We start from the raw sequence: 26,343 nt of genomic DNA on the forward strand, positions 1-26,343 counted from the left end.
CGTCCTGCCACTTTGGTTCCACTTAAACTGGTGTGAAAGCGGGCTGGTTCAGGCTGGTTCGCCAGACAGCACCAAGGTTCTGAGACTCCAGAACCGAACCAGTGCCAGAACCAGAACCGTGTCAGTGTGAAACCGCTATCAGTGATATCTGCTATCTGTTAGCCTGCAGGCACTGTCTAAGCAGTGGTGGACAGTAACAGAGTAAATTTACTTAAGTACTGTACTTAAGTACAAATACAGAGGATTTGTACTTTACTTGAGTATTAGATTTCTTTGGTACTTATTACTCTTACTTGAATACATTTCCAAGACTAATACTTTTACTCAAGTTAATTTCTAGAAAGGCTGAAAAGTACTCGTTACTTTCAGATCTGCTCTTTTTTTTTTCTTTCTTTTTTTTTTTAAATACTATTGGACACAAGCTGTGTTTGTCAAAGAAGGAAACCTATCACAGTGCACGCTCTTCACTGGGATCTACTTAAAAGTGGAAATACGTAATCCCTCCCCATAAGGATACCGCCAAAGTAGTGTAATGGGAATTTTGGATGTTTGTACTTTATAATCAGAATATTTGTCAGGCTGACGCCATCCGCATCTCCTCATCTGACTGTTATGCTATGACGAAAATGAATGTCTGTTTGTAGATGATATGAACATGAGTGCATCATTGACATAAGATAATTTCAGGACTATGATGCCTGTGTTCTGTAAATCTTGACCTTGCCTGTACATCTTGTCTTTGTAAGATAGGACATGATCCGTCCTTTGGTTCCTCCTCCTTAAAAGGGAGACTTTTGTTGGACTCAGGGTCGTTCCTGCTGAGTCTGAACCTTTGTATCAGAAGGCAGGGGTGAACCTCCTCTGCAGATTAGAATACTTAGTGGAATAAACCTCGGAGAGAAAGCAGATCCTGGTAGTTGATCTTTATTGGGCAGATTCATTTTTCCACAACAATAGCCACGCTCTCGACTGTGTTTGTCAACACAAAACCGCGACAATGGCTGAGTCTCAGACTGAGTGTGAAAATGATCCGGAGGAACTTTCAGAAAATCCTTGGCCTTATCTGGACTCCATGTTTGAGTTTTAGAGAGTAAAAAGTGCAGTTTCCTTGGCAATATTACACCGTAAGATACATTATGTTAATCTAGTCATACTAGTTAAAGGTATATGTATTGTATTATATTTTACTTATCTTGTGTGACTGTATAGCGCATAGCAGTGGTTGGTTTTTACTGGTGGTGCAGGAAGACATGAAATGTCTAAATATTTCACAAATATTTATTGTTATATTAATAATATTTGTTTGTATGTTAAGCCTAGAACTATTCATTTTATTTGAATTTATTTTGAAATTTATTTTTTAAGTACCTTTAAAAGCAAGTACTTTTTTACTCTTACTCGAGTACCATGTCGACTGAGCTACTTTTACTTGTAACGGAGTAAATTTTGACCAGTAGTATTTGTACTCTTACTCAAGTACTGGGGGTGAGTACTCTGTCCATCTCTAAGTAGCTAGTGCTAATTGTAACAGAGTTAGAAATAACCTGTTATGATTTTCTACCTGTTATGAATTTCTTCAAAATAGACATGCTTGTCTAAACACGTATACTGTGATACACCTGGTGGGTTAATAGCGCAATTGCACAGTCAGATTCCTCTTTACGTGTTTTGCTTCTAACGTGATTGGTCGAAAAAATAACAACAGCGCGTGAATGGCCAACGGTGATCAGTTTGGAAATTAACTGCATCGCCGTACACGGCCCTGCAGGGACACAGACAAGGCAAATTTTTTTCCGAAACTACAAATACAAAATGTATACTTTTATGGCAACCAATACTGTTATCTGAAACATGGAGTGACTTCTTCATGATCTCAACTTGCATATTCTGCAAAAAAATGAAAATCACTAATTTTGAAAAAAAAAGAAGCTTATTTCGTCGTTTACGCGAATTCGTCCCACCCAACTTGTTGCTGGTTTTGCAGTGGCGGGTCACATTTGTGTCCAAACTGGATCCCAATTATGTTATCCCTACAAGGCAGGTATGTATGGGTGCATGCATGAAACAAATGATTACTTAATTGTATGTCTCACAATTCAAACAAATTCAGCATTATATATTTTTTCCTTTAGGCTCTGAAAGCAGTGGTGGAGGCCAAGTACGAGTCAGCAAAGGAGAAGGCTAAGGCTAAAGTTGAAAAGGTGGCTGCTGTTAGCCTTACTTCTGACATATGGACATCCATCAACATGGATGCCTACCTGGCTGTAACATGCCATTTTGTGGGTGAGAAAACCAGGCTCAGCTCAGTGCTGTTGGGAGTGCAGGCATTCCCCCAATCACACACTGCTGAAAATATAGCTCGTGTGAAAGCGTCCCTAATGGAGGAATGGGGAATCACTAATATGACATGTGGTCACTGATGGTGCTCCCAATATGGTTGTGTGTGAGAGAGCTGAAGCTTCGGCACCATATTTGCATTGCACACACGCTAAATTGTCATGATCTGTGTTTTTGTCATGATCTGTGTTTTCCTGGTTTTGATTTCCTGTTTTATTTTTGTAATTTTGTCCTGTGTGATTTCCTGTCTTGTACTTCCTGGTCTTGTTGTTTCCGTTGTCTTGACTCCCCGACCCTCTCTTGTTGATTACCCTGCCTGCCCTAATGTGTTTCACCTGTTCCTCGTCAGCTCCCTGCCTCCCTGTGTATATAGTCTGTTTCCCCTGTCTTGTTGTCGGTTCATTGTCGTCTGTCACTCCCTGCATGCTGGACCACGTCATGTCTCTGGATTTTTGTACCTGCGTCCTGCCTCCCGTGTCCCTTTGTGTTTTGGCTTTTTTCGTAAGTGTTTCTTTGACGGTCGTTTTTGCCTTTGTGGTTTTCTTGGTTTGATACTTTGTTTTAGTCGTAGGCTGTATTTGAAACCGCATACTACCGTACTGCCTACTACATACTGCGTTGGTATATACTGTATACTGCGTACTGAATGTGGGATTCAGTATGCTACTTCAGCAGACAGACGCCGTTCACACCGCAGTATGCAGTATGCAAGTTTCCCAGAATGCATTTCGTGGCGACCGGCAGCGGTAGTTGTAAAACAGGCGTAAAGCTGTTTTATTTCCCGCTGTAGCGCTGTTATTATGTCACTTTATTAAATTTTTATATTTTTTCATGCGAGAAAGTAACCGTTTAGATCCCCAATGTGCGGTTAGTTTACCCAAATGACGGCTGTTTAGTAATTTGCCTCGATGTTTTCGGAGAAGTGAAGCTCCGGAAGGAGCGGGTCGTCTCAGAGGCAGCAGCCCGTCTCCAGAGGTGTTCCGCCGGCCAACATGCGTCGTCGTCCAGGGGGAGACAGCAAGCTAGTTATCTTAACCGCTGTTTGTAGTGGACAGTATACAGTATATAGCGCTGTCTCGGGAGCTCTGCATGTACAGAAATCACCAAATATTAATAAAAAAAAGTTTGAATTAACAGTACTTTTTTTCATTTCATATGTACAACAGCCTGGATTTCTATTGTACCTAATATAGCTTTCGTCACAATAATCAAGTAGCCTATGCTACAAATATAACAAATATAAACGGCGTACTGCTCCGGCCTTTTTTTTTTTTTTTTTTTTTTTCGTCCCAGCTCCGGCGTTTGTATTCCCCTGGAAACGCTCTCTTGCTCCGTCATTACTCGATTTATCCAGGCTCCAGCGCATTGCATTGTGGGAAACAGTAGGCAGAGTAGACTGGTCGGATGCATACTGGAAATATTCTCCGAATCAGTACGACATCCGGGAACTTTTCGCATACTGCAGATTTTGCTTTTGTTTGCATACTGCATACTACATTTTGGCCAAATCAGTAGGTACTAGCAGTATAGTATGCGGTTTCGAATACAGCCCTAGTTTTTGTTTTGTATTTAGTTTATAATTAAAATAAATCCTTTTTTTTTTAACTGCATTTGGGTCCTCACCTCCCTTTTTTCGTGTCCCCGTCGCGACCGCCTTGACATAAATCTGATAGTGAAGAAGGCACTTGACCAGAACCCTGTGCTCTCTGGCATCTGAGCCAAAGCAAGGAAGCTGGTTGGCTTCTTTAGAAGCAGCACCACTGCTAAGGTATGGTCATTCCCTTTATTCCAATTTAGTTTGTCTGTGTTCCTGCTGCAGTGATTTAATGGTCTACTCATCTATATCTTTAAAGCAGAAGCTTACACAAGTGCAGCTTCATCTGGGAATGGCAAAAATGAAGCTAATGCAAGAAGCGGAGACCAGATGGAACAGCACATATTGGATGCTGCAACGTTTGGTGGAGCTAAGGGAGCCAGTCGGAGCAGCGTTAGCTGGGCTACAACATGACATGCCCATGATCATGTCACATGAGTTCAACATTGTTGGAGGGTGCCTTTCTTTGCTGTCTCCCTTTTATGATGCCACTGTAGAGCTGTCGGCTGAGGAAAATGTGTCTGCCTCCAAAGTTGTCCCCCTATTGAAAATTCTGGAGCAAAACCTTCAGGAGGAAATAGCAAAGCAGGCACCTGCAGTGGCATTGGAAATGGGAGACCAGCTCATCAGGCAACTATGGGAGAAGCTTTATACTTTGCAGTCGATGAGCATCATGTCCCTTGCTACACTATTGGACCCCCGATTTAAAGTTATTGGATTTTTCAGTCAAACTAAAGCCACTGAAGCTATAAAGCGACTGACCTCGGAGTGTGCTACCATTATAAGGGCACAACAAAGCAGAGAGGAAATCCCCCAGGCTTCTACCTCTCATGATGTCACTGGAGGTAATCTATTATTTTACATTTTGACATCAGTTATTACACTTGCTAACACACTTACTAGCATGATCTGTGGTTTCCTCTTAGGTAGCAAACTGTGGCATCGTTTAGACACCAGTGTCATGGAGGCAAGGAGGTGTCAAAATGTCACTGCAGATGCCACTGTGGAGGTCCAGCGGTACCTTTCAGAGCCAAATATAGGAAGACTGGAAAATGAATCCAGAATGCTGGATCTGTGAGTGACTGGATTGCTGTCACCCTGTTGGCAACAAACTGCTTCCACTTGTGGGCTGAGCTGCAGATCCATTGTAGCACGACCATTGAATCTGTCCACATGTGAAGTGGCAGTGTCAACTTCTTCAATGGCGCTACATTTCTCTGTCCATTCCTTCCCACTGTAGCTAAGCCACAGCACTATACGCTTTCTCACTGGCATCACAGAATACGTGAAGTCCGGCTGTCTTGCCTCTAGGCTCGTCCTTTTCTCCATACCAGCGCGGTATACAGATCTGGTGAATCAGGGGGAGTTCAGCACACCAGCTGTTCCATTGTTGATTCAGATCAGCTGGTAACTCCTCATCCCAGCTCAATCCTCTCTCCCACGTTTCTTGCAGCAGGCAAATATAGTAAAAGGTGTTAGGAAGCCGAGGGGGTCAAAGATACTGGCAGAGTGTTGCAGTACACTTCTTTTTGTGCTGTTCGTAGTCAGCTTCTCCAGCAGAGGTCTGAAATCAAAAACAAAATCTTCAGTCTCTGTTCTCCATACCAAACCTAGTATCTTCAGTACTGGGCCATGGCCCTCTGGCTCATCCGTGGGCCCAATGGCTGTCTCTTTCCATCTTTCTTTCAGCATGGCTGAGTTGGTCATCCACTTGCACAGGTCCATGCCAGCAGCGGCCATGATGTCCTTTGCTGCTGTCATTACAGACACGGCATCATCGATATCACTGACACTAGCCACCAAATCATCCAGATACAGTGACTCTTTGAGGAGTTGTGCAGTGTGCTGTCCTTCATATTGCTTCAGGTGTCTTTGCCCGGTAGCTGCCACAAGGAAGGGGCTTGGGGACACCCCAAACACCACCCTGATCATCCTCAGCACGCACGGCTTCTCACCTGTGTCTTCTTTGGTCAGGGCAGTGAGCCAGAGAAATCTGTGATTTTGTGCTGTCTGTACCTGATTAACATGCCAAGCAGGTCAGGATTGAGGTTTGGGCTTCTCAGCAGGCAGTAATTCAAAGAGAGACAGTCTGTTTCATGTGACGAGGCATCAAACACTTCTCTCAACTTTGTTGTCAGTTTGTCCTCTCGGAGCACAGCATGGTGAGGAAAGTGGTATTTGACATTTGTTGGTAAGCACACACTGTCAGTCACTTCTTGGGCTATGCCTTGTTGCAGATAATCTTCAATCACATCATTGTATCGCTGTAAGAAGTCCACATCTGCCCGCATCCTCTTTGTCAGTCCTTCAAATCTTATCTTAGCAATTCTATAGTTGTCTGGGAGTTCTGGTTTCTCATGCCGCCATGGCAACTCCACTTCATATCGCCCATTCTTGAAATGTGTGGTGTTTTCAAACCTTTGAAGTGCTTCTTCTTCATCTGGATCATTTGGTTCTTGTTTCAAGATGCCAAGAGATTCTATCTCCCAGAATGCTTTCAGCTGGCGCGAAATCCGTTTGTCTTCTTCCATGTGACTGTGCATGCAGGTCGGTTCTGTGATGCTGGACTTTGTCACTGGACCCTGCACAGACCATCCTAGTGCATCGGTGAGTCTTTCAACACGCCCTGACACCATGCTCCAATAGTAGTCTGCACCTATTAGCACTGACAACTGAGGGTCATCAGTGCCATCTTCTGTTGCATCTGCAAACTGCAGTCCTCTTCTTTTTAGTTCACGTTGGATCTCCTCACCTGGAACTTTCATCACAGCATTGCATACTTGTGGTGTTTCAATTGCTTCAATTTCTAAATTCGGTCCTTTATTCCAAAGGTTCTCCAGTACTAGCGTTACAGTGTTTCATTTGGTTGTCACGGGAGCAGTGGAGCCGAATGTGTGGAGAGTGAATGATTCTTGTCTTATCACAGGAAGCTTTAGGGCCCTTGACTGTTTTTCACACATAAAGCTCCTCTGACTTCCGCCATCCAGCAGACAGCGTACTACAGCCCATCCACCTGGACCCACTGTGTGTGCTTGGGCAGTCTGCAACAGCACTGTATTCTGTCCTTAAGGTCTCACCTTTGTGGAATGAGTAGCGAATGAAGAGAGCACATCTTCTACTTTGTCACTGGTGATGGGCGCAGGCTCTTCACCATTCACATGCTGTACTGTGATGTCTTTTTCCACATTGGCTACATGAAATGTATTTCATTCTGCAGTTTCTTGCTATGTGCCTTTGCCCTAGGCACACCTAGCATCTTCCCATCCTTTTCAGGATATCTTGCCGCTCAGTTACATTATGTGAGGGACAGTGTTTGGGTTTGTGCTCTGCACTGTCACAAAATACACATCTGTGTTCTCCAACCAGCAGTGTGCAATGCAGCAGCTGAGGGCAGATTCATTTGTTTCTGTTTCAGTTCAAAGGTGGTGTCAGTCCGTTTAAATGGCTTATGGGGGCTCTGGTTATCTTATTTCTTATTTACCTCGTGTTAGCTGCATGGTCCTTTCTCGGCTGAGGATCTCATTCTGAAGAAAATCTATCACTTCAGAGACTCGCCATTCCTTGCTCGTCCCCCTTTGTCGACTGTACTGAAGAGCTATCTCCTCAGGGTTCAATTGCAGCAGGATTGGGCAGATCAAACTGCCATAAGTCTCTGACATGACACCCAGTGACTCCAAACTTTGTGTCTGGATCTCACATTCATCGTAGAGCTGTCTCAATGCAACCACTTCTGACACTTTCTTCACAGGGGTAAGATTCAGCAACTTTGTAATGTGTGCATTCACTACAGTGTCCTTTCTTCCATATCTATCATGCAGTATGTCCAGCGTATGGTCATAGTTGCTGTCTGTTAACATCAATCCTGCTAATGTCTAAGCTGCAGTGCCAAGGAGTACGATCAAATAGGTGAACTTTTCTGTTTTACTCAAAGTCTCATTTTTGTGAATGGGAGTCTCAAATTGGTTCCAAAATCTTTCCAAAAACTTATATCTCCACTAAATTTCTGAATAGTCAACTTGGGTAATTTAACAAGAGTTCGGAATTGGAGTTCTCTCTTCTCTGCCTCTCCTTGGGCTACTCACACTATCACGAGCCTGTATCACGTTCTGTACACGTGTCCTCATGGTGATGACTCGTTCCTTGTACTCCTCCATGTTCATAATTTCTTGCTCCAAATCGGCAGTAGCAGTTCCTTCTTCAATCCCACGGTCTAAATCCAGTAAAGATTCTTCTTTAGCTGACAAGTTTGCCAGTAACTCACGCAAACGTCCAATATCCACATCTTCCTGGGTTAGCTCCGTTTGGATAACTTGCGTGAGTCTCGTTGTAGCTCCATGCACTGCTCCACGTTTTCTTACTAATCTTTCATGTTGTTCCTCCATTTTCTTTCATCGTTTGCCAAACTAGATATTCTATTTCAACACCAAATAAAAATTTCAATGGAGTCTGGATACGTGCAAAGAATTTTGTGTAACGTATTTCTTTTCACACAGGAACTCTTTTGCAATGCAAATCACAGTAATAACCTTTGTGTAAATGCAAATAATGCACATTGAATGCATCAAATTTAAGTTCTCTTGTAAACAAACATTTCAGTAATTCAAATAACTCAAAATATTCAAATGTCAAACATTACATTTAAAGTTACAACAAGGTGGTTAGCCGACGTAACTCGTCTCCTTCGTTTAGTCACTCGGCTCCAGATTTCAAGTAATTGTGCTGGATTTGAATTTATATCACCATTGTATCACCCAGTATTTTTCTCCGTTTTTTTCCGTCCTCTTAGCAGGTAGCCGCCCTCACTCCCATGGCTGAGATCAGAAGGGACAGGAGAACGACACGCCTGCACTTCACCTCCGAGCTGACAGGCTGACCTTGGCCCGTGGCTGTTGAAGGCTAGGTAGCCCTCACTGGGGGTCATGTGAACTGAGGCATTCAAATGCACAAGGACACTTAAAACTTCACCAATGTAAACAAATACAAATAACAAAACTAAATACTCTCTCTTCTTTTTTTGGTCTCAGCTAATGGTGTGTTTTGCCACCTGGGCTACACACTTTTATAAATCAGATTTTTTTTTGGCGTACGCCAACTTTGGTTTTTGGGCATACGTACACTTTTAGTAAGGATCCTACGCACGTTTAATAAATGAGGCCCCTGGGGCCTGTACTACGAAGCAGGATTTGGGCTTAGCGAGGGAACTTAAACGTTAACCCGTTTTCCGTCCTACGATGCTGGTTCACTTCTTACTGGGGTAGATCGCCATGGTAACTTTTGTGTGCAAAGCTGACCTGCTCTGGAGCAGGTTGTGTTTCAGATTAGAGATCAACGTGTAGCGTCGCCTACTAACCAATCAGCTGTCTTGGAAAGTGGCATCACCATTTGTGGAAGATCCTGATGAGCTCGGTGCGCGGATCATGAGAGGGTCTCTTAGGAGAGCTCACGTTTTCAGGGACCAGCAAAACCCTTTCACTGATGACTATTTGAGAGATACAGATTCTCATCTGACAGTATTATGTATATGTGTCAGCTCCTGGAGTCGTATGTTGCCAGGGCGACACGTCGGAGTGGCGCGCTCACAGAGACACAGACTGCGTTACTTTGCTACCGGCACGTTCATGTATGCTGTGGGTGACGCAGAGAACATCAGCAAGAACTTGGTCTGCAGCACAATCCACAAGGTCGCACGTGCTCTGACGGAGGTGCTGGATGCGTTTGTGGTGTTCCCTGGCCACTTGCCCATGCATGCAATCAAAGAGGGCTTTTATGACATAGCAGGTATGTGTACTTGATCTATCAATAATAATGACTATGGTGAGTACTGTTGTTCACTACATTAAAGGCAGCCTACTCCTTTCATAGGGTTCCCCAGAGTGATCGGTGCTCTAGATTGCACGCACATCCCTATCTCGGCCAGTCTGGGGGAGAATGAAGGTGATTATGTAAATCGGAAGTCATTCCACAGCCTCAATATTCAGGCAAGTCTTTCAATTGTAATTTGCAATGCACACATAACATTTAACTCACATAGCAATATCTTGCTTTAAGTGTGGATTTTTATTCTTTGTTCTACTTATTTTCATTTAGTAGGCTATAGTACCATATATTTTTGGTAATTCACACACGCAGCTACAGTGGTGTGAAAAAGTATTTGCCCCCTTCCTGCTTTCTTCTTTTTTTGCATGTTTGTCACACTTAAATGTTTCAGATCATCAAACACATTTTAATATAAGGCAAAGACAACACAATTAAACACAAAATGCAGTTTTTAAATGAAGTTTTCTTTTATTAAGGGGGAAAAAAAATCCAAATGTACATTGCCCTATGTGAAAAAGTATTTGCCCCCTAAACCTAATAACTGGTTTGGCCACCCTTAGCAGCAGCAACAGCCATCAAGCATTTGCGATAACTTGTAATGAGTCTTTGACAGCGCTGTGGAGGAATTTTGGCCCACTCGTCTTTGCACAGTCGTTGTAATTCAACCTTATTGGAGGGTTTTCGAGCATGAACCGCCTTTTTGAGGTCATGCCACAGCATCTTAATAGGATTCAGGTCAGGACTTTGACTAGGCCACTCCAAAGTCTTAATTTTGTTCTTCTTCAGCCATTCAGAGGTGGACTTGCTGGTGTGTTTTGGATCAGTATCCTGCTGCAGAACCCAAGTTCGCTTCAGCTTGAGGTCGCGAACAGATGGACAGACATTCTCCTTCAGGATTTGTTGGTAGACAGCAGAATTCATGGCTCCATTTATCACAGCAAGTCTTCCAGGCCCTGAAGCAGCAAAACAGCCCCATACCATCACACTACCACCACCATATTTTACTGTTGGTATGATGTTCTTTTTCTGAAAAGCTGCGTTACTTTTACGCCAGATGTATTGGGACACACACCTTCCATAAAGTTCAACTTTTGTCTCGTCAGTCCACAAAGTATTCTCTCAAAAGTGTTGGGGATCATCAAGATGTTTCCTGGCAAACATTAGACGAGCTTTAATATTTTTTTTGGCTCAGCAGTGGTTTTCGTCTTGGAACTCTGCCATGTAGGCCATTTTTGCCCAGTGTCTTTCTTATGGTAGAGTCATGAACATTGACCTTAATTGATGCAAGTGAGGCCTGCAGTTCTTTTGATGTTGTTCTGGGGTCTTTTGTGACCTCTTGGATGAGTTGTCGCTGCACTCTTGGCGTCATTTTGGTTGGCCGGCCACTCCTGGGAAGGCTCATCACGGTGTTATGTATTCGCCATTTGTGGATTATGGCTCTCACTGTGGTTCTCTTGAGTCTCAAAGCTTTAGAAATGGCTTTATAACCTTTTCCAGACTGATAGATCTCAATTGCTTTCTTTCTCATTTGTTCCTGAATTTCTTTGGTTTTCACCATGATGTCTTGCTTTTGAGGAGCTTCACTTTGTCAGGCAGGTCCAATTTAAGTGAATTCTTGATTGGGAAGTGGTGTGGCAGTAATCAGGCCTGGGGGTGGCTAGAGAAATTGAACCTTGAAGTGATAAATCTTAGTTAAGTTATGTTTTAACTGGAGGGGCAAATACTTTTTCACACAGGGCCATGTAGTTGGGATTGGGATTTTTTTCTCCCTTTATAATACAAACCTTCATTTAAAAACTGCATTTTGTGTTTACTTGAGTTATCCTTGACTTATATTAAAATTAGTTTGATGATCTGAAACATTTAAGTGTGACAAACATGCAAAAAAAGAAGAAAGCAGGAAGGGGGCAAATACTTTTTCACACCACTGTATATGTCTTTGTCTGTATGTGCATGTATGTGATAGTTGCTGTAACTTTTCATTTAGGAACAAATAAAGTACACTATTAATCTCTGTAAAGGATAGATAAGGACACTCTTACTTTGGTCATAATGACACATTGCCTGCATTCACACCAAGGCTTTGCAGAAAAATTAGTAGCCTGGATAAATAAAGCTCATTCATTCCCTTTAAGCACATGTGGAAATATTCCCACAGCACTCCACCATGGAGTCCTGTCAAATGCACATTGATGCTACATTGACTTCAATGCTTTTATCTTGTGTAGTAAAGTATTTTAACCCCAAATGCTTTTGCAGATGACTTGAGACCATCAGTGCATGGTCACCAGTGTTGTGGCAAAGTGGCCTGGGTCAGTCCATCACTCCCGGATCTTCAGGGAGTCTGCACTATGCCACAGACTTGAGCAGGGTATGACAAAGTGTACTCCTCATTATTTTGTGTTTTTGTTCTTAAAACTGCAACAGCAAGGAAGGAGAGGGCCCCTCTTGTCAACCCACAACCACCTGATGTGGTGGACCCCATCACCCTTGACCACCCTACTGGCAGGGCTGTGAGAGAGGCCATCACACAGCAATTTTTTTTCTTAAAAAAAACCCAACACTGCCTTTTTTTTCCTTTTCACACCTTTTATTTTGCAAATCATCTTTTGTTCTGTCATTCCTGCAAAAGGCAATTCCGTTTTAGTTGAGTAGTTTCCCCAAATGTGGAAATAAATTAAGTTACTCATTTACCTTCTTTTCGTACTCCAGTTTCTCCACCTTGTCTGCTCCAACCTGAATAACACACAATAGATATTTAAGCATTTTGCAAGGCTCACTTGAAAAAAAAGCTTAAAAAGTCACATTGACTAGCCTGTTTGAACTAAGGTTAATTAATTACCACTTGCGATCCTCTTGGCCTAGAGGTGGAGGCCACAGGCTCAGGGGGACGAAGATCTCCCTCTTCCTACAAAATGAACTTAGCAATGGAAGCAATTTATTCATTTCAGGGTAAAGCAGCACTTCAAGCACGTATCAGTCCCATGTGCAGACCACCACCATTAGCAGGTAATTAAATATAAATCAATTACAGCCAAATGTCCACACCCTCACATCTGTGTCAAGATTGGCTACTTAAAAAACTGGTAACATAGAATTGGTAACAAAGAACTAAAGTGTACCAGCAAAGCGCCCTCGGAGTAAACGGACACCGTTTCGTCATCTGGGGCCTCCACCTGAGAGAATAAGACATGTAAGTGGTGTATCTGACCATGATCAGCACAGATATGACACGCCAGTGTGACAGGTTGCTTTCACTGTTACCTCTGTATGGGACAGTGTAAAACTGGGTGGTGGCAGCAACACCAGTGTCTCCCCATCAACAGAAAGTAAATACATGTTACTTCCCACAATCATATGATTGTGTTTAATTTTCAACCCAAATAGTTCACATTAACACATAGGCCTACCCTGTACAAATGTGGTCCGTTGGGAGCTATCACCACCAGGGTCCGATGACACCCCCGCTTCCATTAAGGGGCGACTCTCATTATTGGCGAGGGCCAGCTCCTCAGTAGGAGTGTAGTCCTGTGTCGGAGGGCCCCCTCCTGTCTTTGCCTGTGCATTTTTTTTTCCCTGTTTGCTGCAAGCGATATCAAAGCCATTTCATTGTGCTTTTGTATAGGTTACAGATATCATCCTAAAACACAGACTGAAGCACTGAAGCCTACTTGTACATCTAAGTTATGACATTAAGCTTACTTACCACTTTGAATGATGTTTTTATATTTATTTTTTATTTGCTCCCAACTCTTAGAGAGAGACACAGACAGAGAGAGTGTGTATGGTAGTAGACAGTAGTAGTGCAGATATACCGTTGAAATACACATTTGTTTATCTACTCTTCACATTTACTAAATGTATATTCTCATCCTGTTTCCCAGTGCGAGTTTAGACACACAAATATGATCGCATTTTTCAATCACGGTATTTTTTTTTTTTTAAATTGCTTTTATTTTGAAAATTGACTGGATTGTCTCGTGTTTCTTTGTGTGATTTCCTGCCAGAAGTGATGCGTTCGCTCGCAGCATGTGCAAAAAATAGAGCAGACGCCGAAACGATCGCTTTACGGCGCGGGACGGCCGCGCCTATTTGCGGCGCTTCGCGTCTGGTGTGAACTACACTATTGCTTAACAAGGGCTCCGAAAGGAAGCGGCTCTGCTCCGCGCCTATTCGTGGCGCTTCTGTGGCCGGTGTGAACCAGGCGTTATTCTGTTTAAAGGGACAGTGTGTAACATTTTAAGTAATTTATTAGCTAAAATAAATATCTTCATTCATAAATAGGTCCTCATAAGTGTGTAATTACCTCAGCCAATAATCTGATTCATCCTCGTAAGCAAAGAGTTTCTTATTTGTATTTACATTGGACGGGTAAGTCCTCAGGAGGCTTCCATGTCATTCCGCCATTTTGAAGACTATAACCGCCGGAGAGGGACAAAACACCTAAACGCGATTTCTGCAGACCCCGACCTCTGCAGTCGCAAGTTGATCCCCCGCCGCCCCCCTCCCTCTTGCCTCTTCTGACACACATAACCTGTATGACTCTGACTCTCAGCAGCAAGTTGACGTGAGGGCGCCCAAGCGCCCACTCCACCAACTTTGACATGGAAATGAGCGGCGGTAGTATAGAGATATGGCGACAGTTTTTTTTTTTTTTTTTTTTTTTGGAGGGCGCTCGCTCGTGCGCCCTCACATAGATTGCGCCCTGGGCGGTCGCCCACATTGCCCATAGCAAAAACCGGCCCTGCGTAGGATCCTTACTAAAAGTGTACGTACGCCAAAAAGCCAAAGTTTGCGTGCGCAAAAAAAAAATCTGATTTATAAAACTGTGCGCACGCAAGCTGTACGCAATGTTCCCTTTATAAACCCCAAATCACCAACAAGTGTGCGCACCTGGGTTCCCGCCCTGTACACGCCGACTTTTTACTATATTAATGAGCCGGCATGCAATCCTTTTCGTGTGGTGAATCATGGCGACAGGTCAGAGAAAAACGAAGAAGCGTAACTTTTCCGAAACTGAAATAGAGACACTTGTTGGGGAGGTGGAGGCCCGAAAAATAATTTTATTTAGTGGCCACAGCAGCGGGATCACCAACAAAAAGAAGCAGTGCGAGTGGCAACGCATTGCTGCTGCTGTCAACGGCGTCAGTGGGACAGAGCGGACGGTGGCAGAACTAAAGAAAAAGTGGTCTGATCTGAAGGTAAATGACATCTGTCTGCTCCTTTACCAACATGTATTTAATGTATTGCTTGAGTATTTGAGGACGTTTGACTTTGATGCGATTTATTTTAGATGTGAGAAATAATGTCATTCATGCAAGGTGGAAGCCAAGAAAATGTTGTCCTCCAACCGAAGGAGCGTGGCTGCAACTGGTGGGGGGCCAAGCACACCTGCGCTCACTTCACTCCACTGCACAATTGCTGGCATAATTGGGGAGGCCAGCGTGTCAGGGATTGTGTCCGAAAAGGAGGGAGACACAGACTCGACTGAGACCAGAGGTATAAGGGTAAACAGATTTTATACTTTTATTGTAAAAAAAACAAACAAAATACACCGTTAAATAGTTTGTCCTTCCGTTTGCAGTGTTGGGCGTAGAGGAGGGTGACAGCGAGGAGGGTGACTGCGAGGACGGTGACGGGCCCTCGGCACAGCGTCCGGGTCCGGCACAAAGCAACAGCGTGCCAAGCAGCAGTGCACCCCGGGCGCATGGCACACGCGGTCGGGTGCTCACTGATGCCGTCCTGCAAGTGCAGCAAGACACAATAACCGCAATTAACAACGTTGCTGATGAGCTACGACAAATGCGCAGTGTGTTGCAAGAAATTGCCATGTTAATAAAAGAATCCGTTAAAAAATAAACATTGATTGTTCTCTTCCTTACCTTACAAACGCCGCATGACATCCTCGCGGATTCTTGCGCCCCGTTGATACCCCTCCAGTCTTGCAGGGGGCTGTGGCTCGGGGTCATCATGCTGGGGGGGAGGGGGGAGGTCAGGAGGAAGAGGGATGCCGTTCCTCAGGGCCAAGTTATGCAAAACTGCACACACCCCCTGATTATTTTGCACACTTTTACAGGGTGGTAGAGTAGTCAATGGCACGCTCCACGACTGAGCGCGCACGAGCGTGGCACTCGTAGTGCATTTCCTCTGCGCTCTGGTGGTTTAAAAACGGGGTGAGGAGCCAGCGTCTTAGGGGATAGCCACTGTCCCCTGCAGGTTACAGTTGATGCATAAATATAGGGTTCATAAGGACGAAGGGTTACAATTTCTTCACGTTAAACTCACCAAGAAGCCAGCCATCACGTCCTGCGCCTGCCTGCAGTCTGTTCCCTACACTGCTTTGTGTCAATATGAATGAATCATGTGTTGAGCCAGGCCAGCGTGCCACAATGTTGGTTAGGGTCATATTCGAGTCGCATATGACTTGTACATTAATCGAGTGTACATTTTTTTGATTAACATACACAAACTCGTTCTCATATAGAGCCCTTATTGCAATATGAGTGCAGTCAATTGTACCGATTACATTAGGGAAACCGGACATTGCTGCGAATTGCATTTAAATTTCGCCCTGTTCTTGCACAGTGTAGGGAAACCGGATATACCTATGACCCATATTATTAATTCCGTCCAAAACGGCAGGCATTAATCGGCTCAGGGACGGCTGTGATATACCAGACCTATAGAATTGGATAAAAAAGAAATATATTAGATCAAAAGGTCTATATGAAATTGATTATATATAATATGTATGTAAAACATGTACCTGTCTGCCAATTCCCGCTGGAAACAGCCAGGAACCCCAGAGTCGTCGGGACCTGAATCTGCACCGGAATGGCATGGTTCCGGCGTGTCGCCCTCTCCAATACTGGGCCCAATTCAGCACATAGTTCCAAGAGCTGGCTTATTAGCCAGTCATCATCATGGGCCAGCAAGTCATTATGGTCCCTGAAAACTCGTCCTCTCCTGATTCTGCCATTGGCATAGTCCTCCAGCAGTGCCAGCAACGCCATCATGCAGCATTACGCACGGGGGTCACCATAGTATTTATAGGTTTACAGCAATTAGAGTGATTGTTTACACCTTGCCAATTAATTAGTGGTATTTCCCACCCCGAGACACAATTTGAACAATAAAGTGTAATTATTCATGCCGGTTTGTTATGGGCAGCATTATAGTAAGGACTGATAACGAGGATAAAGTGTAACAATTATACGATGGCGTAGTGGCTGTATTTATGTGTTGATGACATATGCACAGTAAATAAGGAGAATATTTAGTTATTCCCGCTGTGTTCTACAGTGATCTAATGGGGGATAGTGTTTTATCCTGTATTACATGCAGTCGGGCCGTCTCCTCCTCCTCCTCCTGCGGTGACAGCGCTGATTCAATATTTCGAAATTATTTGGATTTAAGATACGAGTTGAATTTTAAAAGACGGTGTTTATGAAAAAATATCACTCGGTAAAAGCGTCAAAAACACTGCTGGAGTTCATCATGATAACGCGGATCTATGAGGGGCCGTATAAGACATTATTCATTCTGATACTCTCACATACATACATTCTCCTTTCACATACACATATTTTCACTCTCACATACATACATTCTCCTTTCACATACATATATTTTCACTCTCACATACATACATTCTCCTTTCACATACATATATTTTCACTCTCACTTACATACATTCTCCTTTCACAGACATATATATTTTCACTCTCACATACATACATTCTCCTTTCACAGACATATATTTTCACTCTCACATACATACATTCTCCTTTCACAGACACATATATTTTCACTCTCACTTACATACATTCTCCTTTCACAGACACATATATTTTCACTTTCACTTACATACATTCTCCTTTCACATACACATATATTTTTACTCTCACTTACATACATTCTCCTTTCACATACACATATATTTTTACTCTCACTTACATACATTCTCCTTTAACAGACATATATTTTCACTCTCACTTACATACATTCTCCTTTCACATACACATATATTTTTACTCTCACATACATACATTCTCCTTTCACAGACATATATTTTCTCTTACATATACATACCATTCTCACATGTATAAACATTCACCATTTGCTCACATACATATATTATAAACATACACATATATATATTGATGCTCAAATTTTGTGGTATCCATTACTTTCACTGGCACAGGAAGTTCCTCCTTAAACAGGAAGTCACTCTCAAACCAGGAAATACATGTGCAAGACTTGTTAAGTCTGGGTCCTAACCTGGAATTGAAAAGCCAACCTACACAATGAAGCTATTCAAAGTCATCCTGTTTTCTTTTCAAGTGCAGTTTCTCATTTTGGGAGTAAGTAGCAATGAAAATGACATTAGACATTTTTTTTAACAATGTCTTGGAATGTGTCGAAAATATCCAAAGAGGAGCTGCAGATTTATTTTTTCTTGAGAGGCTGTATGGAGAACTTCGTGATCATGTGCAAACCTTATCTGGATTTATATCCATCTCGAGAAATAGAGAAACAATCAATACATTAGAGTCTTTACATGGATATCTTCATTTTTTGGTGACTGCTTATGAAAGCAGGCAAAGAACCATGTCTGAGAACAGGTATACCCTGTTGCCTCCACCTGTGATGACTGGACATAGAGGCAGGCCTCAATACAGGATTTCACAAGATCAAATCACTCATCTCGTATCCCTTGGAATGAACTGGCAAAGCATTGCAACATGCTTAGGAGTAAGCTGTCGGACTCTCTACAGGCATAGACAGCAGCTTGGTGTTCAGCCACTGACATATGCAACACTGTCAAATGACAACCTGAACAGAGTGGTCGCTGATATTCTTCAGTCAACCACAAATGCAGGTGAACGATATGTTCACGGGAGCTTGAGGTCACGTGGGTTACGCATTCAAAGGTCGCGTGTGAGACAGAGTCTGCAAGAAATTGATCCCATTGGACGATCCTTCAGAAGACGCCATGCAATACGCCGACGAATTTACAGTGTTCCAACCCCCAATCAATTATGGTGAGTTAATTCCTAACAGAAAAAAAAAAAGGTAAATCAAGTAGCACAAAGTGAGTCACCCAGGATTCAGATAATTCAGGAAAATTTAAATAATCCCTCTGGGGAAAATATACTGGAAATTAGATTTTGCATCTCCAAATCTATATTTAGTATATATTTTGATCACTGTAAATCATTCTGCAAAAGTTATTTATATAATTGTATTAATTCTATGTGGTTTATAACCTCAGTCTGTGATAAGGTTTTGGAGAAAAAACTGGGCTTGGATGTTTAGTACAAATTTCAACCCAACCCTGTGAAAAGCAAGCAATTGATGAGCTTAGAATACACATACAACAATGATTAAATTTATCTCCAAGAGCCAAACTTTACAAAGTCATAACTTAGAATTTGGAGTAGGGATTCTGGTAGGTCAATAGATTCTTCTTGAGTAAATAATATATATATTACCCATGGTGTGACAATCGTACAGAATGACTGCTAATTTGACTCAGAATCTAAAGCAAAAAAATATTCTTTTATTTTTGGTAATCAAATTTTTGATGCATAACCTTGGCCTTGTTATAGGCCTACTTCTTTCCCACACAATCTGCTCCAATATATTTTTCCCCCATTTTCTTAGGCACATAGACGGAAACCACAAACTTGTGAGATGGAGGATGGTGTTCCACGGCTGTGTTGATGGTTTCAGTCGAACCATCATTTATCTTGCTTGTCTAGACAACAACAGAGCCTCTAGTGTTTTGTCACTATTCATTACTGGTGTTCAGAACTTTGGATTACCGTCCAGGGTGAGATGTGACCATGGAATGGAAAACACTGGTGTTGCCCGTTTCATGCTATACAGGAGAGGGTTAAATAGGCATAGTGTTATCACAGGCAGATCAGTCCATAACCAAAGAATTGAGAGATTATGGGCAGAGCTAAATCGAGTCGTGTCATTTCATTTTGCTAATCTTTTCAACTTTATGGAACAGAACAATGTATTAGATTCACTTAATGAACTCCATTTATTTTGTCTTCGTTATATTTATTTGCCACGAATTCAAAGGGCTGCAACTGAATTTCATAACCAGTGGAATAACCATGGTCTCTCAACACAAGGGGGGCAAACTCCTCTTCAGCTGTGGCAAAGGGGCATAGTCAATAATGTTGGAATGCATAACCCTAGTATGAATGGTGTTTGTGACATAGACAGTGACTTTGCCATTGATGATGACGGACCACTCTTACAGTTACAGACAAACAATATTGTTGTTGTTCCATCCATGAACATTACTATCAGTGACACAACAAGGGAGGCACTTCAGCAGACATTTGATCCATTTGAAGATGATGGAAATCATGGTATATATTTGTTTTGCAACCTTGTGCATTTTCTTGAGAGCAATGCCTAATATTATAACCATAATGAGTTCTTGAAAATAAACAAACCCCCTCCAAGCGGCTATACTGCCTAAGTTGACAAATCAACAAAAACTGCAATCACTGCCTATGTGACAGTAGCCTACAGTACTACACTTAAGATATTGTTATAGTTTAAGTTTATGATTGCAGTCTTTTACGTTTTACAGCCATGTGTATTTATATGTTCAAAAAATTGTTACATAAAACAATATTTTTTTCATGCTTTTGGCTCTGGAGAATTCAATAAATTGACATAAAATCTTACTTGTTTTGACATATGTCCTTTGTTGATCAGGACCTCAAAATCTAAGTAACATTAATACAGTATCATTTTCTCTGAATCTGAAGAAATGGAAATCAAGAGAAGCAACACACGACAGAGCAGAAGATGACAAAGGCAGAAATGTTGCATTACACATACATCAACCAACTGATGAAATACTTTTTAAAACAGTGTATCAGGATTTTATCAGTCAAAGAACAAGACTAACGATAATCTAAGTACAAGTGCAGAGCATCACTATGTCCAACAGATTAAATCATCTATTAAAATACACAATATTTAACAACTAAACTTGCCTTTATTTATGTACAAATATGCTAAAAGTGATCACCTCTACTTCCATAATACACCAAAGAGTCAAAGGTTTAGATAATTCCTCAAGGCAAGACAAGTGTGTAGATCAGTTTAAGAAAGCGATCCCTTACCCAGTGCACCTTACCAATATTTAATGTTATTAGGCATTATTTCAGGTGATTCAGTGTGTCACTTTTAGCATGCTTGTACTCCAACACTTATGAGTAAGATTTGGTGAACTCTTAAAGCTCAAAAATACTTGGAGCAACCCCGGGTTTGTCTGAATGGTCCATGCAAATAATGTCGAAAAAATGAATGCACTCATTTACATAAGCACAGATGATAAAAGCAGACAATTCGCAACTCATCTCTAACACAAGCTGGGCACTTACATTATCAATTAAATGCATCTATGAATGATCAATTCAAACGAGCAGTTCTAAGATTATTGGCAAGATCATCCTGGCTGCAAAACAGAGCCAAAATTTAAGATCACACCACTATAGGATTCTGCACTAAAGATTGTTTTACATTCATTGAACACTCTGAAAATCTGAAATGTACTTGAAAATGTTAGATAAAGATGCAACAAACGTATTTTGGACACAGAAAACACCAAAATTGTGGAATGCTGGACACAGTATCTGTGTGCGAACTAGACCTTAAAACAGAATCCTGAGAAGGAGGCCTGTCTGCATGCAAATTAAGCAATGCCAAAACCATGGGTATTGCCCAATGCAAAGTCCATGTTTTCCTGAAAGTCTCTGTATGAAGTGTGCAGTGGTAACTTCAGACAATTGATGCATGTGTTTGCAATGGGTAGTTTAGAGGTGGTTCCTGCATCATGCTCTTGGTGAAGAAATCCAATTGAAGGTTGCGGAGAGAAGCCAATTGGTGGAACAATATTGGCTCCTGTGGCAAAGGCAAGAATTGTTCCTAGCTTCTGTGTTCCTTCTTGATCTAGATTGAAAAACAACAATACATCAGATATTAAATTTAAAACACTACACTCCTCAGTACTCTAAACTGATAGACAATGGTAAGATACAGTGCAATATCAATTTCACGTGAGTAGATATTTCAGTTCATACAAGAAACATTTAATTAACCTTCCGCATCTGTAAGGTAGTCTCTCCAGAAAGGAACAACGATTTCTTCAGAATGCCTTTTATTGCTGCCAGCTGGAGAAAGGCGGATGGTGAAGAGGCTGTCAACCAGGTCAGCTGTGAGGGTTGTAGGAGACCAACATAGAAGGGGGCGAAAACTCTCCGGATGTGCTTGGATTTTGTCAAGCACACCAAGTGTTCTCAGTCCATCCCTAAATCTGAGTAAAAATCAACAGTTACTTTCTTTTCTTTTTGAAAAGTTTATATTTACATATTCATATGTAGGCAATGAATGAATCAAAGAAAAAATAGAATTACAAATAAAATAATTTAAATCCAGTGTAGTTCTTCAAGAGGAAGACCTGCTGAGGGAACTGCAGACTAAATCTCACTGTCATTAACTCTAAGATCTAATGGTAAATATCACAGTCGCAATTTACAGACTATGTTATCAACGGACATTGTATCCTTTCAAGAAAAAAGTGCAGTTTGTAGTATTGGTGTATGCTAGTGTAATCTAGTGGTACAATTCTAAATTGCAAGCTCCCTCTCATTCTGAGAATTTACAGAAGCAGCGGTGGCCTTCAAGGACAAGAAGCTAGTTACTAAAGATGGCATCATCCACCACAGCCTCAAGTCTTTCCACAATATCAAGTGATGAGGTGAAGATGCATTTAGTTATGTATTCTAAACAACTGCTTCGTCTTTCAATAGGTGTATGCATTTCCAGCGGACACCCACTAAATATAAAAATGTGTTGAAGTCCCAGTCGGCAAGTCCGGCGGATGGAGGTCACTCTGTCAGATTTTGAATGTTTACAACTCTCACGCTCCTCCCCCACGACCACCGAGCTCCTCCCCCACGACCACCGAGCTCCTTCCCCTCGACTTTGTGCACTTTAAAATCGGTACGCAGTTTGGGAGAAATCAATCTGTTGCCACATGCCATCAGAAACTCAAGGCTGAAAAACAAGTGAGTTAAAAAAGGGTTTATTTATAAAAAATGTACACACACTGGAAGTGATGATTAGATGTGATATAAGCCAATAAACTAAAAGGTGCTTACCTCACATCAGCAGACAGTTTTTCTCCAAAAACTTCCCTTATTTGTTCAGTAACAGTCTTCTGGTCCCAAGATTTCTGGAATTCAAACCCATTCAATATATGTCCATGTTCATGTAACTGCTGTTTTGTGCGATGCTTGATGACGACACTGCTTGATGGCTCCGGAAGAAGGATGACATCTTTGTTGAAAGTATTATGATGGTGTATTTTGGCCCTACAAAACAAAGCAGACATCATAATTTATATTTATTCATATTTTTTTGCATACTGTGCTCATCAACCCATAAAACACAGCAAATAATAGATTATTGGATTTTTATTACTCACAAAACTACAACAGTTTTAAAGTTTGCGGTCATTCAACGATGTATGCCCTTCGAATTTCACTAAAAATGGTGAAGGCTACATTAAACCATCAGATTCACACACAGGTGAAATTTAAGAAAAATTTAAATATGTCTTAAAATATGTTTATTACATTTAAAAAAATAAATAAATGAATTACACATTATTTATTGAAATGTGTGCGCTTCATTTTTTTAATTATAATTTTCGATAATTTGACCAATTCAGATTTAAGGTTTTGGAGTAAAAAAAAAATCGTTTTTGTGTAAACTAGACAATATTTTATTGACGGTCAAGTATGTCAGTTACGTGTGAGGGCTGGTGGGTAAGCTAACCGTCCTCCTGCTGCTTCTGCGGGTTAAACTAGTAAGAAGACTCGCTGATTAATGTCTGTCACATATCCAACCTAAAACTAACTTCACCGCGGTCCGCGTTCCTTCGCTTCATAATCACAGTGAGAAAGGGAATGTGTGGAGCCTTTTTATACGCCAGTACAGTGGGGGTATGAGATCTGACTCAATTGTCGGAGTCTCACGCTCAATGTGGGCGTTTGCAGCACTGACATGGAAGGTTCTATCTAAGCTAGCCAGCTGGGACAAAATGCGCGGTCACTTTCGAAAATCAAACCCGTTATACAAAGCACTGCAGCGCCAGAGAAATAGAGCTTGTTTATTCTTACCTTTTCCTCGGACGGGAGCCCCAATTGCCAAAATGTTGCTGAGTTTGATATCGCAAAGACTGCCACGATCCTCCGGGTCGGCCTTGTGTCGGTTGAACCGCGTGGCGTGTAGCAGGGACTTGCGCGCTGCCGCCTGGTCTGAAAAGTTGTCTCATTTCACCTTCTGCCGTGCTGTGAACATCGTTAGGTGCAGATGAACATGCCCTCTGCCGCTCAATTGAAGAAACAGTATCAGGGGATGTTAAAATGTTTCTTAAAACTCCAATGGCTTGCTGCAAAGCCTGCGTTTCATCTCCGTCCATGCTGATGCGACGTGAATATGACTTGCTCCACTGTCAGCCAATCACAGCGCGTTAAATGATCTGCCATCCGTTTCTACTATACTCCTTCCGTTTCCACTATACTTTCTCTCATACACACATATATTCTTCTCTCACAGACATACATTTTATTCACACATGCATACATTTTCTTCTTTCTAAGAGTGAAAATGTATGTATGTGAAAGGAGAATGTATGTATGTGAGAGTGAAAATATATATGTCTGTAATAGGAGAATGTATGTATGTGAGAGTGAAAATATATATGTCTGTAATAGGAGAATGTATGTATGTGAGAGTGAAAATATATGTCTATGAAAGGAGAATGTATGTATGTGAGAGTGAAAATATATGTCTATGAAAGGAGAATGTATGTATGTGAGAGTGAAAATATATATGTCTGTAATAGGAGAATGTATGTATGTGAGAGTGAAAATATATATGTCTGTAATAGGAGAATGTATGTATGTGAGAGTGAAAATATATGTATGTGAAAGGAGAATGTATGTATGTGAGAGTGAAAATATATGTATGTGAAAGGAGAATGTATGTATGTGAGAGTGAAAATATGTGTATGTGAAAGGAGAATGTATGTATGTGAGAGTGAAAATATATGTATGTGAAAGGAGAATGTATGTATGTGAGAGTATCAGAATGAATAATGTCTTATACGGCCCCTCATACGGATCTAACGTATGATACGGAGTGAAATTAAATGTGCGCGAGTCAAACTATAATAGTTCTTCTCACGTTTACTTCCTACAATCTGACATCTGTATCGCTGATTCCCTTCCAGTCTCCAGAATGTGCGTACCGGTACGCATGCCTCAGAGTTTGCTTACGGGTACGCACACTTTCCCGTCAAGTTTGGTTTTTATAAATCACAACATTTGTGTGGAAAGTGGCGTACGCACGTTTCCAGCCCCGTTTTGTAAGCTTTATAAAATGAGGGCCCAGGGCTTATAGGACTGACTTGACTGCCAGACAGAGGTGTGTAAAATATACAGCTTTTAAACCTCTTGTGTCCTAAAGTAACAGTGCTTTTGTTTGTTTTTAGGCAAAACGCAGACTGCCGTTTATTTTAGTTTAGTATTTTATTTATATATATATATATATATATATATATATATATATAATCTTAGCTTTGATTTTATGGTTTTTATTGTTTAAAATAGAATTGGAATTGTTGTAGAGTTTTAATACTGTCTCCTTTTGTCTCTAGTGCTGCGGCTGGTGAGGTCCTCCATTGTGGTGTGGTTGATGCTGGGAGTTCACTTTAGATGGTGATATGGTTTGTGGTTTCACATTGTATTAATGTGGTGTTTTATTTGAAGTGTGTTGGGTTTACATTTCTTTTGAATACTTAGTAAACTCCCAGTGTCCTAGCAGTGATTGGTTTGTGTCCCAGCTGTAGTATGACTGTCTGTCCTCTTGTCTCTTCTTACCTGTGTTCTGAGAGTTTTAGTGTAATAAAATAAATAGCATGTATGACTCACACTGGCTGTTGTGGCCTTGTCATTGAAGCCCCTGTGTTCTCTAGTCCTTCCTAAATGTAAGTTAGTACGTTAGTTGTAACTAATACATGTTACGCTTGCTAGCTTTAGAGCCCATAGTCCGATGTGCCGTTATCCACTGCTCTGGTCCGTTGCTCCGAAAATACACACTTGGAGTTCAGTGACTGCCGGCTACTCTCCAGACTCCGCTAAAATAATGCTCAATTTAACAGATAACTTATAAATCAAAATGTAAATCATAATTTATGACTTTGTATGACTCATAAGAGTTTTAATTTCAGCTGTATTTTAACTTTTCCAGTTCTTCTGTGAACTAATGTTAAGTTAAATAAACCTCAGTGTAACTTAAGGTTCATGTTTGAGGTTTGTGAAACATGGTGACGAATTTATCATAAACTGTGTAAATAGTGAAAAGTCTGTTAAATTAATTTACATTTTTAATGACTAATGAAAACAAAGTGGAACACCTCCATTAACGTTGACACATTTGCATCATTGAGCTAACGTTACAGGTGCAGAGGAAAGCACCACTGCTGACGG

The 26,343-nt window shown here is 41.5% G+C and overlaps 1 protein-coding gene across 1 annotated transcript in view; it reads right to left on the reverse strand.

Annotated features, from left to right (window-relative positions):
• LOC311013480 (complexin-2) overlaps positions 1-26,343 on the reverse strand; it is a 656,754-nt gene that overhangs the window by 384,796 nt on the left and 245,615 nt on the right. The gene's annotated exons all lie outside the window — the stretch shown is intronic.

This window comes from Eutrigla gurnardus (assembly GCF_963514095.1).
Source record: "Eutrigla gurnardus genome assembly, chromosome: 5".
NCBI lineage: Eukaryota > Metazoa > Chordata > Actinopteri > Perciformes > Triglidae > Eutrigla > Eutrigla gurnardus.